This window comes from Phalacrocorax aristotelis, unplaced genomic scaffold (genome assembly GCF_949628215.1).
Source record: "Phalacrocorax aristotelis unplaced genomic scaffold, bGulAri2.1 scaffold_138, whole genome shotgun sequence".
Classification (NCBI taxonomy): domain Eukaryota; kingdom Metazoa; phylum Chordata; class Aves; order Suliformes; family Phalacrocoracidae; genus Phalacrocorax; species Phalacrocorax aristotelis.
Window position 1 is genome coordinate 1 of NW_027441227.1, and position 19,050 is coordinate 19,050.

At 54.5% G+C, this 19,050-nt stretch overlaps 1 long non-coding RNA gene across 1 annotated transcript; it reads right to left on the reverse strand.

Moving 5' to 3' along the window:
• Positions 1-10,054: 10,054 nt before the first annotated feature.
• LOC142051133 (uncharacterized) lies at positions 10,055-16,791 on the reverse strand. Its single transcript, XR_012658307.1, has 3 exons — positions 15,897-16,791; positions 15,694-15,800; positions 10,055-10,502 (listed from the first exon to the last, which is right to left on the reverse strand). It is a non-coding gene; the product is annotated as an uncharacterized LOC142051133 (long non-coding RNA).
• Positions 16,792-19,050: the final 2,259 nt, after the last annotated feature.

Below are 19,050 nucleotides of genomic sequence, written 5' to 3' on the forward strand. Positions count from 1 at the left end.
CCCTGCTGCGTGGCAGTCCCCTGCCCCGTCAGAGAAAACTGCGGCAATATCGGCTAAGTTTAAAAGCGTCGGCAGGAGGTGCAGAATACGTAAATAAAGCGGCGGTTGGCTGCCGGGTATGGGTGCAATATAAATACATTTTGTTTATAGGCCTTCGTGCCTATTCAGCGTTGAATGGCACCGCAGCCCACCCAGCCCGGGGCTCGGAGAAGGGTCTCTCCAAGGGCACAACCTAAGACAGCGCAGGAAGCCCAGCTGCCACGCTCCCAGTCGCTACGGGACGCTCGCTTACAGTTACACTAACGAGGGTACGGATGAGGCTGGAACTAGCAGAAATGCTGACTCTTCTGGCCTTTTATTTGTGGAAGGTACAGCGCGCGAGCCTCGGCGGCTCACAGGAGAAGCGTGCAGTGCTGCCTGACTCTCATTCTCAGCTCACGTACTACTGCCAAAGCTCCTGCCCTGTGCTGTGCCAGATGCCGGCTGGCGTGAGCGCCTGGGCTCCTGAGGGACCCCCTTGTCCTGAGAGCCAGAAGTACTCGCTTCCCTTTGCATGAGGCCTGTAGGAGATATACCCTGCAATTTTAAAAATCTGTATCAAACGTGGCAGACTCAAAAGAGGGCATTTTTAAAAAGGCAGGTTTGTTTTCTTTTTTAACTTTACGATCTACAGCCTAGCAAAGAGCTCCCTTTCAGTGTCAGTCGCTTGGCTTTCTCCCCTACTGACGAGGTCCCAGCCTCCCGGTGAGATCTTGCTGGAGACATTCTCAGTTTCCCTCGAGTACGTGGCTGCCCTGGCCCGAGGCCAGCGAAGAAGCTGACTTTGCCCGTGCCTGAATCAGCAACACGTCCAGCAGGCGACTTGCAGAGCCCAGGGAACCCTCGTAAAGAGGTTTGGGGGTGGGGCGCGCCACATCTGCGGCATCGGCTGTGGGAAAGGACCGGCGCAGTAAAACAGGTGGGTGAAACCGCGGTGCGCGCCAATACGTGCTGCTGCCTGGGGCATCGCTTTGCTGCGGGTCAAGTCAGATGCTCTCTGTAAGAGCGAGTCAGGGTAAAGGCAGCAGCAGATTTCTTTTCTGCTCATTTTAACAAAGGCTGGACGGAGCCCATAGAGGAAGGCACTACGCGTCTTGCTGGGTTGGTTTCCCTGCCTTCTCGTAAGCTGTCGCGGAAACTTGCACGAGGAAAGCCTGTGCAAGCTGATGATGACAGCCACACACGGTTGAAGAGGGAGCAGACGGTGAGAGCAGAGGTACACGCTCAGGCTGTGCGCTGGAAGCTAATGCTAATGCTGCAAAATAAAGAGTGGATTTTCTTTTTTGGGTTTAGGTGAGCGCTAAACATTACATGTGCGTGTGTGCGTGTGTCTCTCGCAGGTTTTTGTCATACACCCCACCCTCCCACCCCAAAAAAACAACCCACACATGCCACGCGTTAAACAGTGGTTTTCCATTGTACTTAGACGTGCTTACATAGGTGTGTTGGTTTGTTACTTTTTTTAATGCAGAAACAGCAATACGATAGATTTAATACAGCTAGCAGTTAGACGGGTGTAGCTTTAGAGCGTCGGCTGTTTACAAAGCAACTGCACACCTTCTTTAACTCACAGTTTAAACAAATGAACTTGCAGTGCATCACACGTGCTTTGTACAGTCACGTTCCACACGGCAGGTCAGATGCTTCACCCTGCCTTGTCCTTGTTCCCCTGACTCCGACGGGACCGCCGAGGCCATCCTGGGGACAGCGCCGCTTTCTAGCAGCTGGGTTGCTTGCCTGGACGCCCCACAGACAAACAATCATTTCCCCACTGAACCTCTTCTCAAATATTTTCCTACCCCTGCAGGCCCCACGTCCTTTGGTTCATATTTCCTTTTTTCCGGGCTTTATGCACAGGACCGATGATTTCCAGAAATAGAAACAGAGGCTGATTCAGTCCAGGCTAAACATTCTCTGACCTAAACCAAACTGCCTTCGAAGAGATAGCTGTACTGTAGGCACCACCTCGGGAACAGAAGTTGCCCTGTCATAAAAAAAAAAAAAAAAAAAAGAAGGAAAACAAGGCATTTCAGGCTGAGGAGGCTGAACGGTGTGCTGGGGGCGGTGGGGAGTTGGAAAGAAACAGTTCAGACGATCAGAGCGAGCTTAGCGTTGCAAAGCGTGCCATTATTTTTAATTTGGCAGTCAGAAGAAAATAGATTCCGACACTGATTTCCTGTGTGCTGCGGGAGTTCTCGCCTCAGCATTCCTGTGCACCATTTTACTTTTGTGTCCCGTCCGCTTTGCTTTTGCGTTGTAGCTCTCCGGTTCTAGCTACGCTTCCCACCACCCCCGTTACTCTTTGACAAGCCCAGCTCTCACTGTGCTTCCCTTCCCGTATGCGCGTGCAGGGAAAAGCCCGCGCGTCTGCCACTACAGGACACGCTCTGGGAGGCAGGAGAGATGACGACGCTCCCTGACAGAGGACACAGCTGAGGGGCGGTCCGCCGGGGCTGGGGAGATGGCAGCACCTTCCCTCAGCTGCCCCATCCGAGCACGGGTGCAGGTGAGCGCTGAGGAGAGACAAGCAGGCAGGAGCCGCAGAGCGAGAGAGAAAATAAAATTCACGGGTGGGTGCTACTTACGTCTCATTTTTAGCGCAAGGGATGAATTCTCAGCACATTCTTGGAGCTGCCCCTTTGGGACTCACGGAGAAGAGGGAGGTTGGCCACGCGGTGCAGCCCAGCTCTGCTTCCCCTAAATGGTTTTACTGTTCAGGTGTTGCCCTAATCTGGCCGGTACCCCTGCAAAGAGTTTGGGATTTCTGCTGCCTCTCCGGGCCAGCCGCAGACCCTGACTTCATCGCAGCGAATGACCCTGCACTCCTCAGAGCGGTTGCCGAGTCACATCCCGCTGCCTTCCCTGCAGAACTGGAGACCCTTTTTCAGCCCTTGCCCCCTCTTCTCTCAGCTCGTTGCCCATCCCTTTTTCAGGGCCAGCACCGATCCTGCCTCCAGCTCGCCCTGTCTCCACCTGCGAGCGCCCAACAGGAGCTAAATGTCTCCTCAAGGATGCACGGAAGAGACGCGCAGGCAACCCAGCACAGACCCCCTGCAAACATCTTCTTTCCATTTTCTTTCCTCTCCTGACACGAAGAGATGACTTAGGAAAAAGCGTACTGCTCGCATTTCACCTGCACTGCTTCTACTTTCACTTTCGCTCTCCTTGGCAGTAATTAATAGCGGTGGTTGGGGAGGGCTGGGGCATTCCCCCAAAGCGGCTGCAGTTACATCCGGGCGGTTGTGGCACTCCATTAGCTTTGTCATTTTAAATCTAAATCTTCTGGAATTGTTAGTTCTCGTCAGGAATCACCCGCACCTGCAAATTTTCTTAATGCCTACGCTTGAACCCAGCCACTGTTTAACAGCTCACCTTTATTTCTGTTCATTTAAGAATCTAAAGCTTCGTTTACTGCTTGGGTTGGAAGCAGGAGCTGTCGCTGCCTCTGAACTTTCTAACAGCCCTGTTACAATTTCAGTATTACCCACTCCCAATTTAGCTTTCCAGTTCAATTTTCATTGTAGATTCTAAAACTGTCCTTATTTTGTTTCTGATCAGGAGTCATTAATGCCTGCAGTTGATGTAATAACGGCTGTATTTAGATTGAGCTATTAATGACTCGCAACTCTATTTATGGCATAAAAAAGGACTGCCTTTATTTTTTTTTTAATTACAGATTAGGAATAATGACTGCCTGGTTTGCTCAGTAATAGCTGCGATTAAATTTAGTCACGACTCCTCCCTAAATAAAATGTATTTATTTGCACTCTAACAATTTAACCTTCCCTTTACCGGTCAGGGGCACCGACAAGTGCCCGTGCGTACCTCCGCTCCCCCTGCGCCGGCTCCCCAGGGAACAGCCTCTTACCCTGACCAGAGCCTGCAGCGGCCCGTTGTCGTCCCAGCTCCTCGCCCTCGAGAAAGCGGCCGCCTGAAGCGGCAGCAGATCCGCTGCTGCCCAAAGGGGACGGAAATGGCGCGGGGTAAATGATAATATGAAATGATAAATGAATGAAATGATCTCACAAGGGGGAAGAAAACCAGCAAAGCAAAAAACAAACCCCAAACAGAACACCATACCACTAAACCGTCTCACCGCCCCCTCAGCGCCCGAAACAACATCCCGGGAGAAAAAAAGCAAAGCAGGCCACAAGGGACCTTTCTAGTACAGATGCTGCCAAAGAGTGCCAAGCTCTGGAATCCTTACCTCAGGCAACGCCTCCGCTTCTCTAAACGCCAGAGCACGCCTGCCCGGGGGGCTGAGACAGCCCCAAAGCTGCGACCGCCCGAGGGAACACGGGAGCACCGACGGCAGAGAAGCCCAGGGGCAGCAAGAGCTGCCCGAGCCCCGGCTGGGGCTCTTCGACCCCCGGGCCCCGCCCCCGCCCTTCCCACAGCGCCCCGCAAAAGGGGCGGGCCGAGCCCCCCCGAGGGATGAAGGCTCGCAGGGTGGCAGCAGAGAGCAAAGTGCACCGCACAGCACCAAAGTGGGTGGGTGGGGCCAGGTGGGTCAGACATCAGACGGCCCGCCTGCCCATCGCCGGGGGCAGGGCCCGTTGCTAAGAGCGTGGCGAGGGGTATCAGGACCGCCCTCAACGGGCTATCGCAAGGGGTCAACACCTGTCGCTAGGGGCTGTGCCTACACGGTTCCGGCCCCCACGGTGACGTCACCACGTAGCGTGCGGGGGGGTCACTAAGTGGCGTGGAGAAGTGAGCGCGGCAAAATGTCGCTACAGCCCGTGCACGGCTGCTGGCTGCAGTACCGCGGTTTGGTCGCACGGTGGCAGCAGAGAGCTAAAAGGTCGCCACTGCGCATGCGCGGCTGCCCACCTGCGGTACGAGGGTTTGGGCGCTCGGTGGAAGTCGGGGGCAGAAAATAAAGCGCCACCGCGCATACGGAACTGCCTGGCTGCAGTACCGGCATCTGCTTGCACGGTGGGAGCAGCGACCAGAGGAAAACTTCAGCCTGGGGAACGGGCAGCTTCCCGTCTGCAGTACCCGGTTTTGATCGACCGGTGACTGCCGCGATCGGGTAAGGGGCGGGTGGAAATCTCTACCAGGGTAGCGCAGCTCCCGCCTGCAGTCCCGGGGTTTGGTCGCTTGGTGGAAGCAGCGAGCAGAATACAAAGGGTGGCCACTGCGCATGCGCGGCTGCCCACCTGCAGTACCGCGGTCTGATCGCACGGTGGCAGCAGAGAGCAGAAAAGGCACCACTGCGCATGCGCGGCTGCCCACCTGCAGTACCGCGGTTTGGTCACTCGGTGGCAGCAGAGAGCAAAAAGGCCCACTGCGCATGCGCGGCTGCCCATCTGCATTACCGCAGTCTGATCGCATGGTGGCAGCAGAGAGCAGAAAGAGACGCTACTGCGCACGCGCGGCCGTCCACCTGCAGTACTGCTGTTTGATCGCACGGTGGCAGCAGAGAGCATGAAGAGACGCCACTGCGCATGCGCGGCTGCCCACCTGCAGTACCGCGGTCTGGTCGCACGGTGGGAGCAGAGAGCAAAAAGGCGCCACTGCGCATGCGCGGCCCCCCACATGCAGTACCGGGGTTTGATCGCACGGTGGCAGCAGAGAGCAAAAAGGCGCCACTGCGCATGCGCGGCTGCCCACCTGCAGTACCGCGGTCTGATCGCACGGTGGCAGCAGAGAGCAGAAAGAGGCGCCACTGCGCATGCGCGACTGCCCACCTGCAGTACCCGGGTTTGATCGCACGGTGGCAGCAGCGACCAGCAGAAAAGGCGCCACAGCGCCTGCGCGGCTGCCCACCTGCAGTACCCGGGTTTGATCGCACGGTGGCAGCAGAGAGCAAAAAGGCGCCACTGCGCATGCGCGGCTGCCCAGCTGCAGTACCGCGGTCTGATCGCACGGTGGCAGCAGCGAGCAGGAAGAGACGCCATTGCGCATGCGCGGCTGCCCACCTGCACTGCGAGCATTTGGGCGGTCGGTGGAAGCAGGGGCAGAAAGTAAAGCGCCACAGTGCATACAGAACTGCCTGGCTGCAGTACCGGCATCTGCTTGCACGGTGGCAGCAGCGACCAGCGGAAAAACTTCACCGTCGGGAACGGGCGGCTGCCCGTCTGCAGTGCCCGGTTTTGAGCGCTCGGTGACTGCCGCGAGCAGGGTAGCGCAGCTCCCCCCCGTGCTGTTCCGCGGTTCGGTCGCTCGGTGGCAGCAGCGAGCACAAAAAGGCGCCAGTGCGCATGCGCGGCTGCCCACCTGCAGTACCGCGGTTTCATCGCAAGGTGGCAGCAGCGAGCACAAAAAGGCGCTACTGCGCATGCGCGGCTGCCCACCTGCAGTACCGCGGTCTGATCGCACGGTGGCAGCAGAGAGAAGAAAATGCGCCACTGCGCATGCGCGGCTGCCCACCTGCAGTACCGCGGTTTAATCGCACGGTGGCAGTAGAGAGCAAAAAGGCGCCACTGCGCATGCGCGGCCGCCCACCTGCAGTACCGCGGTTTCATCGCAAGGTGGCAGCAGCGAGCACAAAAAGGCGCTACTGCGCATGCGCGGCTGCCCACCTGCAGTACCGCGGTCTGATCGCACGGTGGCAGCAGAGAGCAGAAAGAGACGCCACTGCGCATGCGCGGCTGCCCACCTGCAGTACCGCGGTTTGATCGCTCGGTGGCAGCAGAGAGCAAAAAGGCGCCACTGCGCATGCGCGGCTGCCCACCTGCACTGCGAGCATTTGGGCGGTCGGTGGAAGCAGGGGCAGAAAGTAAAGCGCCACTGTGCATACGGAACTGCCTGGCTGCAGTACCGGAATCTGCTTGCACGGTGGCAGCAGCGACCAGCGGAAAAACTTCACCGTCGGGAACGGGCGGCTGCCCGTCTGCAGTGCCCGGTTTTGATCGCTCGGTGACTGCCGCGAGCAGGGTAGCGCAGCTCCCCCCCGTGCTGTTCCGCGGTTCGGTCGCTCGGTGGCAGCAGCGAGCACAAAAAGGCGCCAGTGCGCATGCGCGGCCGCCCACCTGCAGTACCGCTGTTTGGTCGCACGGTGGCAGCAGAGAGCACAAAAAGGCGCCACTGCGCATGCGCGGCCGCCCACCTGCAGTACCGCGGTTTGATCGCTCGGTGGCAGCAGCGAGCACAAAAAGGCGCCACTGCGCATGCGCGGCTGCCCACCTGCACTGCGAGCGTTTGGGCGGTCGGTGGAAGCAGGGGCAGAAAGTAAAGCGCCACTGTGCATACGGAACTGCCTGGCTGCAGTACCGGAATCTGCTTGCACGGTGGCAGCAGCGACCAGCGAAAAAACTTCACCCTCGGGAACGGGCGGCTGCCCGTCTGCAGTACCCGGTTTTGAGCGCTCGGTGACTGCCGCGAGCAGGGTAGCGCAGCTGGCCCCCGCTGTTCCGCGGTTCGGTCGCTCGGTGGCAGCAGCGAGCAGTGACACATCGTCGCCACTGCGCATGCGTCTGTTCCGGGTGCAGTACCGCACTTTGGCCGCACGGTGTCAGCAGGGTCCACCATCGCCACTCCGCATGCGCGATTCCCGGCTGCCGTAGCACAGCACGGCGGCAGCGGCACGACGTCCGTGACTCTTCTCTGGGGCAAGACCCGCGCCGGCTCTGGGTCACGTTCGCCGGGATAACGGAACCGTTACTGCGTGCGCAGAGCTCATGTTTCTCTGCACCTTCCCCACTCCCGCAGCCCCAGCAGTGTCAGTCGTTGCCTCCGCACCGCCCACCACCAAAGTGCCTCGAGCATTTTAGTCCTTCCGTCTCGACTGCTTTCAAAATCAGGTGGCCGTTACCGTCCTCCCTCCTGCCCCACTCACCCCCACCCCACGCCCTAGGGAGGAGAAGCAGCACAAACGACCTGGGGAGAAAGGTCCCCTTTCCCACCCCCCACCCCCCCGGAGTGAGCCCCATCAGTTGCTGTAGGCCTGCGGCATCAGGGCTGTGACAGGGAGAGCAGCAAGTCAACAGGTCCTAGAGGGTTAAAGAAGAAAATCAATCAGGGGAACACAGCTGCCCTTCCGAAGGCAGGCTGCCTGGGGTGAGGGGGGCAGCTGTGCGTCAGGGCACAGGGCAGCCAGGCAGACCAGGTGCCAGTGGCTGACCTGCAAAGGACTTGTGCACTGCTGAGCCTTGGGCTTCGTTGGCTTGGCAGCGCCTCGCCTCGCCTCTGCACTGCCAGGACCCTGCTCTGCTCATCCTGCGTAAGCACAAGGCTTCAGCGAGCACAGAACAGGAGGCCAGGGAGAGGGAGGACGTCACCGGGGAAAAAAAAGTCATGCGGGGGGGCCATGTCAGGGGAAAGCGTTTGGGAGGGCACAGACACACGCAGAGGGAGGGCGGGGGAGGACACCGCTGGACAGGGGCATGTCTGGGCAGACACGCCACGGGGAACATGCATGGGGATGACTGACACCAGGGGGTCCCCCCCAGGATAATCCACAACGGGCAACTCACCTGGGCTAACCTGCAGCAGATGATCCGCTCCAGATAACTGACCCGCTCCGGAGAATCCATTCCAGAGAAGCCCCAGCAATGCCCCTCAAACTGCCGGTGTTTCACCCCAAATTTTCCCCAGTTTAGGGTTTTCGGTGGGTTTATTTAGTTTTGGTGATTTCCGGTTGGATGGTTTGGCTTTTTTTGTTGTTGTTCGGGTTACTTTGGTTTTGTCCGTTTGGGGTTTTTTTTTTTTTTGCTTTTCCATAAGGTAAAAGTTGGGATTGCTTTTCCAAACGGTTCACTTCCGGGTTTTTTTCACCCTTTCCACAACATTGAAATTGGCGATTTTTTGCTTTTGTGCATGAGAATGGTTAGCAGGGTTCCGCCCCCCCACCCCCGCTTTTTTTACCCCCCTCCTTTCCAACTGCACAAACCCAGCAGGAGTGGGCTTTCCCAAGAGCCCCGAATTGTTTTCTTTCCCCCAAACCTGTTTGGGGTTTTTCACCCCCCATTGCAGACCCAGACTCAGGGGCTTTGGAGTGTGTGTCTGCCCTGGCAGCAGCTCCCAGGCTGCCTACGCAGCCCCAGAGGGGAAAGTCCCCATTTGGGGGAATCGGCCCCAAATCGGGATGGGAGAAGGAGAACGGGGAAGGGGCAGCATTTGAAAGCGCTTTTGTGCCTTCAGTTGATTGGGGGGTGGGCTGTGTGTCTAATTTTTAAATCTTCTCTATAAACATCTCTATCAACGTGGTTTCTTTGCATTTTAAAACCTTACATAGCATAGACATTTGCACTATGTGTCTACTTACACATCCTTACGGAGTACATCTATATTTTATATATACTATCTGTTTTACATTTACATACAACATCTGTTTAGACTTAGCTATTATATTTACACTTACACCTATTTAGGCTATTTACACTTACACAGAATATCTCTTTACACATACCTGTTTAGACTTCCATATTAACACGTACATAAAACAGCTATTTAGGCTAGCTATCTGCTTACTTACCCTTTGACACTTCAATCTTTTTCGACTTCTCTATTTAGACATCTACTTACAGTTATACCTCGGCTTATTTCACTCTATATAACCTCTATTTAGATTACACATCTACTTAGACTATGTAACACACACTAAGCGTAGATGCTCGCTCTAGTCAGACTTTCTTCTGCTTTGAATTCCTTCATCTATCCTTTTCACTTTAAACTCCTTTATTTTTTGATCTAGATATATAGACGGTCGAGTTACTTTTGTGTTTTAAAACCCTGCATCTCGATGCAGAATTTTTGTATCCCGAAATCCGTTATATAATATAGGAGAGATAAGTTCTTATCTCAAAATCCCTTTATGCATCTATAAATTAATATTACACATGTCAATATATATAAGAGGTTTTTGTAATAGCCCCCCTGAATTTTCAGGCATTTTGGGGCTGTAACCCCCCTTTTTGGGGGGGAACCCCTACATGACGCCCCCACTCACCTGTTCCTCTGACGCATTATCAGCTCCCCCAGTGACACCGGGGCACCCCACATGACATCATCACACCCCCCCCAGGACTCCCCCAATTTTATTCACCCCCAAGAAGGGCACTAAACAAGGGAACCTGCTCCAACCTGCAGCTCATTACTTTAATAGTGCCATTTACAAAGGTACACGCACACCCCTCCCACACCCCCCAGAAAAGGGGGAGCTCTGCTAAAATCTAAAAGGTGGGGCAGCCCCCCCAAACAGCTGCAGCCCCCCCAGCCCCTGTCCGCAGGCTGGCGGCTGCCCCACGGCAGAGCAGGAGCGTGCCAGAGGACGGTGTCACGTCTCTCTCGGGCTCCGCTCGGACATGTTCCCGCACTGGGACGGGCTCCCCGGGGTGACAAACAGCCCCGGTCCCTGGGGGCCCCGACTCTCCCCACCGGGCAGCCCTCGCGGCCGCACCTGCGGGGCACCCGCTGGAGACAGAGCCAGGAGCCTCCAGGCCGAGGGATGGCCCCTTACCTTCACCACGCTTAACGACCGGCAGGCATCTCTTGAGCATCACGAGACACTTAGACGACATCTGAAAAACAGAAATCCCAAACTATATTTCAGCACGTTAATAAAATAGCACAGAAGAAAATGGAGGAGCTCAGTCAGCATAAGGGGTAGGAAGGAAATTGAGCCGCAGCAAGATTCCAGGCAAACGGGTCACGTCAAAACACAACACATCCTTTAAAAGCTAGAGTGATTGGAACACTTGAAAACGGTATTAAGACTAACCGATACCATTTTGAACAGATCCTTCGCGTAACACTGAACGCTCTGGCTGGTGCTGGAAAACGTCTCATCCCTTCCTTACGGCACCGCTGCGGGGAGATAACCCCGTGAGGCTGCGGGGCAAAGTTGTACCGGAACCGGAACCTCCGCTTACAGACCCACCGCAGCAGCTACAGCCCTCGCCCTGCCGCCGCACGTCTTGCTGCCTGGCTCCACGAAGCCTGAAGTGAAGCGTGTCAAACTTGAAAGAGTAACGTAAAAAATTAAGAATAAATCTCAGTAATTCACTTTGTGCTGAGAAGGCGGGCGCGTGTTTACGCACATCCAATATGAGCGTCTAGGCTCTAAAAGCTTTCCATTTTCCTTCTGCGTTCATTCAACTCGCACAGCCGTTCACGCCCGCCATAAGATTATCTACCTCCAAAATACACAGCAGCAACGTGACTGGGGGGTTTTGGCGTGTTACGGAGTCGGGAGGGACGTCCGCCCAGCTGCCCCGCCCAAGAGATGCTGCTGAACTGCCAGGGAAACGCGCGTCGAAAGCGAGACTGAAATAAAGTACTTAAGAGCGCTCCCTCAAAATACCGGCAGGAAACACCCCCCCACAACATTCAGTCGCCCCTCATTAAATATTTACAACAAATACCTACCTGCTTAAGTACACCTAACAAATCGTACCCTACATCTGCTTGGCAGTTACAGCTGAAAGAGCGCAAGTCACGTCGTAAATCAGACGATGTTAGCTTTTTTTTAAACTTTCATTTATGACAGAAGAATCGGTGAGTGAAGAGATCCCCGATACAGTTTTACTTTTTTGGGGGGGGAAAAAAATAATACCGCAACAAAAAACCACACAAATCAAATCCCCAGTGTTGCAATACACGGGGCTACCAAGAAGGACCGGCAGACCTGCTAATGCGTTCGGCTGTACCGAAGCATGCAGGGGAACCGCATTTTATGGTATCTCGACTGTTACAACTGAGAACCCAAGCACTACCAATGCCATCAACCTTTGCAGTATGTGCTGTGCTTGGATCTCCGCAAGGACCATGGATTTTTTTATCTTTAAAAAAAAGCAATACTTTGCAAGTCTTGTGCTGATGAGTTCTGCTGACAAAGACACTGTCTCTAAGATGCACTCTGATGGCAAGTTCATAGAATGCAACCTCACTGAATAAGAAATATCTCAATTTTTCAAAATCTCTTCCTAACAAAAGTCACACTGTGGGGCTTTCAGATGGGTCAGATTATGCATCCTTTCACAACAAGAAACACACCAGCTAACCAGGATATTCTTGCAGTGGCCAGGTGCCTCTTCATCATAAGAAAAAAACCCAGAGCCAGCAATAAGTATCACACAGGTCAACACAGATCTCTTCCAGAGCACCCCCCTCATCAAAACGAACATGCCCATCGGCTCACCTGCTCTGCACAGATTCCAGCATCACACCCCGCTTCCGTCATCGCTTGTGGCACCAAACGTATCAACACACAGTAAACTACCGTTACGCTCGTGAGAAATCACCGCCCCGTGACTTCCTCATTACTACCCAGCTCACTTCTAATGCTCATACGCCGTTCCAAAGACGGCCCACGTGTTACCTACAAAACTGAAGAGCTCGACGACGGACCACAGCATTCTCTCGTCTTAGATGCTGGCCGCTGCCCCACCTTCTCAGACCTCTCATAGGCGTGCGGCAGCAGCACTCCGAGCCTGCCAGCGGCACCTGCAAAAAGCCAAGCGAAAAGGCACCTCCTGAGATGCTGCCCGATGCCACAGCCTGCCCGCACCGATCCCCGTCTCGCACCCCTTTCCCTCGACAGCCTCCCACCCGGCCTACGTCACTTGCAGCTGAACACGGCACCTCGCCCGCCGTCCGTAACACCCAAACGACACGCGTTGCTTATAACTTCACCAGCAACACAACACCTCAGAAAAGAGCTGCTACTTCAGCCCACCAATCACCACTCGCCTTGCTCGACTTGCCTCCTTTGCTCATTGCTACGCTACTTCAAAACCAAAACAAAAGACAAACGCAAGGAGCAATGGAGTCATAGAGGCATCGGTCACATCTTCCCTCTATATACACCACGCACCGACTCACCCGCTTACATTGGTCCCCTCAGTTCCCCTCCGTCGCCCTGCACGACTCGTCCCTCGGCATCTCCAAAACCAATACGAAACAAGTCGCCTGGTTGCACAGCAGTACCTTAACTGTTCCTGAACACCGACTATAACCTGCCATTAAAAACAAACATATGACATCAAACATGAAGCCCTACGCACGTACAAGCTTGAACACCCTGCAGAGGTAATCTGCTCAGCTGAACTCTAGCTGCCTCTCCCAGATAGCCACGGTCACGGCCTCCGAGCCCACAAAACGTCACGGTGATTACGGTCCTTGCCTGCTGAGGAGGGCCACTCCATCCGAGATGACGGTACCACCTTTCCCCCAACAGCCTTAGCATAGCAACAGATGAACCCTAAGCTCTCATCGCTGTGCCACCTACCCGACTCTACACGGCCAGCAAGGCGGCTCCGAGCCAAACTCACAAAACGCACACACCAACGCTATGAGAAACACTACAAACTGCGCGCCTCCGAGACGAGAGAACGCTCTCGGCAAACACAGAGACAACTGGACGGAAGAGCTCGTCCAGCAACAAGACCTGCAGAACCCTGACAGGGATGCAAGGAGGCCCTAACGAGATCCAAAATGATTAGAAGAGCGTCAGGGCCCGTGACAAGAAGTTCCTCTCAAAACTGAGAGGGAGGAGGCACAAGAAGCCCAGCTACAAGACCTAAGAACGTAAGGATGCAGGGAAGAAATCACGCTCCCTGAAAACAGACAGCGACAGAGCAGAGCTGTTCACGCATCTGGGAACGACGCCGCAGACGACAACTGCCCAGAAACTCCTCAAACATCAGAGCGATCCACGCTTTAAACTGTAACGCAAAAAGAAGCACCCGATGGGCGCCGGCCCCACAATTAGAACCTTGCCAGCCCCTAGGGATAGCGCTGTGCTCCTGAGAGCAAAGAGAACAAAGTCACCAGCCCCATGCGCCCCCTCACTGCGACCCAGCTCGCCTGAAATGCTCCTCAAATAGCCTTCGGTCGCATCTTCCCTTTAATCCCGCACACGGACCCGCTGCCTTAGTGTGCTCTACTCAGCTCTGCTCCATCACCCTGCACAGCTCCATCTTCATCCTCTGCAAGAACAGCATGATAGAACAAGTCACCTGGACGCACAGCAACAGCTTAACCATTCCACAGGTCTTGCTTCCACGTAGGAATACCATCTAGAGCCCAACTACTGCATGCCATTAAAGGAAATACCTTCAATCAAATGTTAAGCCCCACGCACGTACAAGCTTGAACAGCTGAGAGGTGCCCTCTGCTCAGCTAGCACTCTAGCTGCCTCTCCCAGGCAGCTACGGTCATCCCCTCGGCACCCACAAAACACCCCGGAAATTACCATCCTCGCCCGCTGCCAACGGCCACTCGCTCCGACGAGGGTTGTACGGGCGTTGCCAAAACAGTCTACGCATATTAACATTAACCATATACTCTTATTGCTATTCTTTCCTCCGCTCTACCATTGCTACACCCCCAGGCGGAGCAGCTCTGACACAGGCATCGACGTGCACGGACCGACACCGCTCACAAATACTACAAGCGACGCGATCGAGGCACCTAAGAAAACTCTCACCGAGACGACAGACTTCCGGCCCAGAGATGCCACCGGGCGAGAAGATCTATACGGCAGCGAGGAAGAAGCTATAGCATCCGCAGAGAAGTCACCTACCATCATCACCTGCAATAAAACCATATACCCACAACTAGGACGACGTACGAGCGACAAGCCACTCTTAAAGACCTCAGAACGTTCAGGTGCAGGGAACAGGTCCCAGAAAAGGGCTCTGCGTATTCAGACTGCTCTTCAGCAGCAGTATTGAGGCCGCCTTAATCACCGCTGCAAAAAGATGACCTTCTATAAAGGTCTAATATTTCAGACACAAGACAAATCTATGCAGTAGACTTAAAATGCGAGAAAGGAAGCTCTCGGTTACCATTATGCCGATGAGCCAGGGCTTGCAAAACCCTCAATATTGCTACCTAGGTGCCTGCTCAGCACGGAGAACAACAGACACATCGAGACCCGAGTACAGTAAGGAACAAAGACAGACTACAAAATCCACACAACAGCACAAGCACAGGCAGGAACTCCCCTGCCTGGCAGATGCTTCTGTTTTGCAGAAAGGACACCACAACCTCTCTCGGCCCAAACGTGTCCGGTCTCTGAACGGTACCCTCCGCTGATTTTACAACCCCTGCCCGCCCCACCTGCGCTTCCCGCAACCGACCAGCCACCCGCACAAAGACCGCATCGGCCCCTCAGCTTCCCTTCCAAATCTGGGGGCTCAAAAGCCATCCTTTAAAAAGGCCACACAGGCTACGTAGGATGGGGCTGCGGTCACACGGATACTCTTCATCTCCAAACGTGCGGTGCCATCACTCAGCATCGCACCACTCAACGCCGGCCACTTCCGCAACAACAGCCTCCTCGGAAGCGCCGTGAACTTCCGCTCCCCCACGCTCTAATGAGGCTGGATGTCGTGGCCGCCGCCACCTACGGTGCCTAGAGAACCAGAGAGACAAGGCGACCCCTGCGCCTGGAAGCGGCCGCCCGCTCACAAACAATTCCACACCTCAAAAATAACAGCTGCTACGGCTCCCTGTTCATCGCTCACCTTGCCCAACGAGCTCGGGGCAGACATCCCGCTTTGCATATAGTTTTGTGAGTCCCTTCATTAACTAGTCACATAGGTGCTCACACTGCACGACCCCTCCGTTGTCACGTGCTGACCTACCTTCTCACGATGCTCTGTTCGCCCCCTCCCTTCCGTGTCCGGCTCCCTACCGTGCATCTGCACCAACAGCCACATTCCAGACTCATCCTTTCCCCTACCGTGCCAACACGGCTCCGCTCACCTCCCAATCCGTGCCTCCCGGGTCAGTGGCCACGTCAGGTGCCTGCTCGCATTCTCGGTCCGTCCCCGATGGCTGGGGAACCGTCACCTTCAATGCCGGGCCCACTTCTGGGGAAATACGGAGAGGCACACAGATGTTGGACGCTGCTTTCCAAAAGCAAGAGCTCACCACGCAAAACAAACTAACAAATCCTTTTGACTGACTTGTTCGGCAACACAGAGACCCCAAAGGCAGAAATCCCAGACGAGTGACCTCACAGCCCGCCCCGTCACAGCACACGACGCCATCTGCTCGCCTTTGCCGTCACGCCTCGCTCGACTGTCCTGCTTAACCCTCGACCTGTTACTTAAACTGCAAGAAAAAGTCAAACCACGCAACACACAAAAATCACAGTTCGTGTCAGATGACTCAAGCACAGGCGGACACTGATAGGCCAAACACCAAAAGCAGTATGGGAAGCAAACAGGCGTGGCTGGTGTAGCAACACACTCTCCCTTTGTAGGTAACTCACTCCTGAGCGACTCCACGAACAGCCGCGTGGAGAACCTCTCGGCAGACAGCACGCTCGAGTGGCCGCGCTGACACAACTTGCACAACGCACAGGCAAAACTGGTGGAAAAAATATAAGGTTCTACCTTCAGTCAAGTCAAAATTCCTGGAAAACAAGACAAAACAAACAAAAAACCTACCACACACAAAAAAACCCAACAAACCACAAACTAAAAAACCCAGACAAAACCATAACACCCCCACAAAACCAAATAATCCAAAACGCACTATTAGACCATCTTGCTACCCCTGAACACCCAACAAAAACTTACTGACCCAAGGGAAAACAAAAGCTCGTACAAGTGTACTTCCTAATATATATCTGCTGCTCAACTTTGACTGCTCCTTAATCTCTTACCTCAACCAGAAACCTCCCCATCTCTGAATGTCAAAACACACCTACCCAAAGAGCTTAGACAGCTCAAAACCTGCAACCAACTCAAGGAACAGTACCAGAGAAGCCCAGGAGCAGAATGAGCCTCCCGAAAAAAGGCTGGGGCTCATCTACCCCAGCGGAATGGCAAAGCAGAACGAAATCTTTTAAGAACCCCTTCTCAAAAAATATCTCTGGTTATAAAGTAAATCATTTATTGTAAAGCCATCAACCATTCGGAGTCACCTCAACGCTCTCTCTCGCTCAGTCCCTTAACAGAACTAGATCAGTCTCAAAGGACAAAAAACACGAAAAGAAACGTGGAAATACACAAGCGTATCGGGAACCGTATGAAGCAGCTAAATTAACACCTCAGTAGCTGGGGCAAAACTAAATTGTAAAGGACAACAAAAAAACACCCCAGGAGACACATGGATAAAAACAGATGAAGGCGCTCTCTTCTCGCAGAAGCTCAAGAAGAGACCTGAGCCAACGGTACACAGCTCTGGGGTATCGGATACCGAAAAGAAACATACTCGAGACAGAAAACAGACTGCTGCGGAGCACAAAGGTGGCTTTGGCAAAGGTTCTGCCGGGACAAGAGTCACAGTTACAGGGAACGGACAGCGGCCGGCAGGGGAAACGCCGTCGGCGTGGAGGGGCCAGCGGGGTAAATGCCGCCCACAGCTAACGCTGCGCTATCAAGCCTTAAGCGAAAACTGCAGAGTAGTTACAGGAGACGGGCATAAGATGGATGCTGAATATCACTTGATGGTCACAAAATCTCATGGGGATGGGCACCACGTAGCCTCACGGACACCCCTTAGACCCAAACGCTTAACGAAAGACGCTTCTTGCCAAAACACAAGCTCGACGAGGAAAAGCCAAAGCTGATGCGGGGGCAACTACTAAAATCTCAGTACGTGAGCAGGCATTACTTAAGATGGTGCGGTGGTTCTGCCGGGTCCGTCCAACCTGAGCAACGGGTTCTAACGCCTGTCCAGCAGCGTCCATGATCTCTCTCACGGCCTCCCACATCAGAAACCTCCCCTGCCCAGGACCGCGTTTTGCATGTTCCACCCCTCCCCATCCCCGCAATGAAAATCAAACACAACAAATAAGCAGTCTACTTCATCTTCTTGGCCTCCAAAAGAAGCTTCCTTCCTCTGCTGAGCGTCGACACCAACATCCTCGTGCCGTTCCTCAAAAGCAAGCTGGTCCTCGGGTGCCCGTACTGCCAAAAGAAGACAAAACGATTATGCTCTTATAACGAGCTCCATCATCCTCTCCTCCTTCAGGAAATCGAGTCCCGATTGCTACATACCAGAAGTTTGTGCAGTAGATGGCCGAGGCCAGCCCCGTAAATGAAGCACTCTGTGACCCTGCTTTCTCTTTTGGCCACAGCACCCGCCACTGGGGAGCCCCAAACCCCTTCGTGACTCCCTACGAAAACCAGATATAACTAGTTCAAAACATCTGGCAGGTGAGAGATGACCGACAAACACGTACAGCCCACCTTACCCTCAAACCAGCCAGAGAGCTGACTTCCTCCCCCACTGAACTCTCATCTTCGACAAATTCACCAAACAGAACAATGTTTACACTGAACAGAACAAAACCCTTACCCTCTGACACTCTGAAACGGGTTTGTGCACCCACAAAATATATATATTCATGCTACCGACCCACGTACCACACTTCCTCAGGGTCAGCCCCACAAAGACAGGAGAACGCCCAATGCTCTCTCCATGGATACCCCGATGCTCCGCTCCCTTCTTTGCTGCTCCTGTCACGGGAAAACGCTGGGAATAAAAAAAGGTTCAGAGAAGCAAAACAATAAACAATAAGGAGAGGGACCAGCGCAAAGGAATAGAGAGAGGAAGAGACGAACAGGAAGGACAGACAACCACATCCTGAGCACAGCCTCTGGGAGAGGGAAAGAGGAAACAGCAACCGTTATTACCGCAGATCAACCCTGACCAAAGCCTCCTTCCACAGGGGCTTCTGGACACACCGCTCCTTCCCCGCGCTACTGCTACGGGCCCCTGCGCCGAGGGGGAATCCAGTGCAGGCAGAGAGAGGCAGAGAAAAGTAGCCACAGGCTACAGGACAGAGAGAGGGAGGACTGAAAAGACGGGGAGGCAGGGAGCCACTCAGAGCGAGACGGAGAAAGAAGGTGCGGGGGGGCGCAAAAAAAAAAAAAAAAAATTTTGCAGCAGGTAAGGAAAGAGAGGGGGCCAGGGGAGAGACAGGGAGGGCCCAGGACGCACAAGAGAGGCAACGGGGCCCCACTGGCCCAGGACTCACCGCGACTCTCGCTCTCAGCGCTGCTGGCACAATTTAGCCGTTCACATGCTTCTTTCCCCTCCTCTCCTCCCTGCCTCTTCTGCAGCTCCAGACTCTAGGCCGACCTCCACCTAAAGAGGATACGTGGG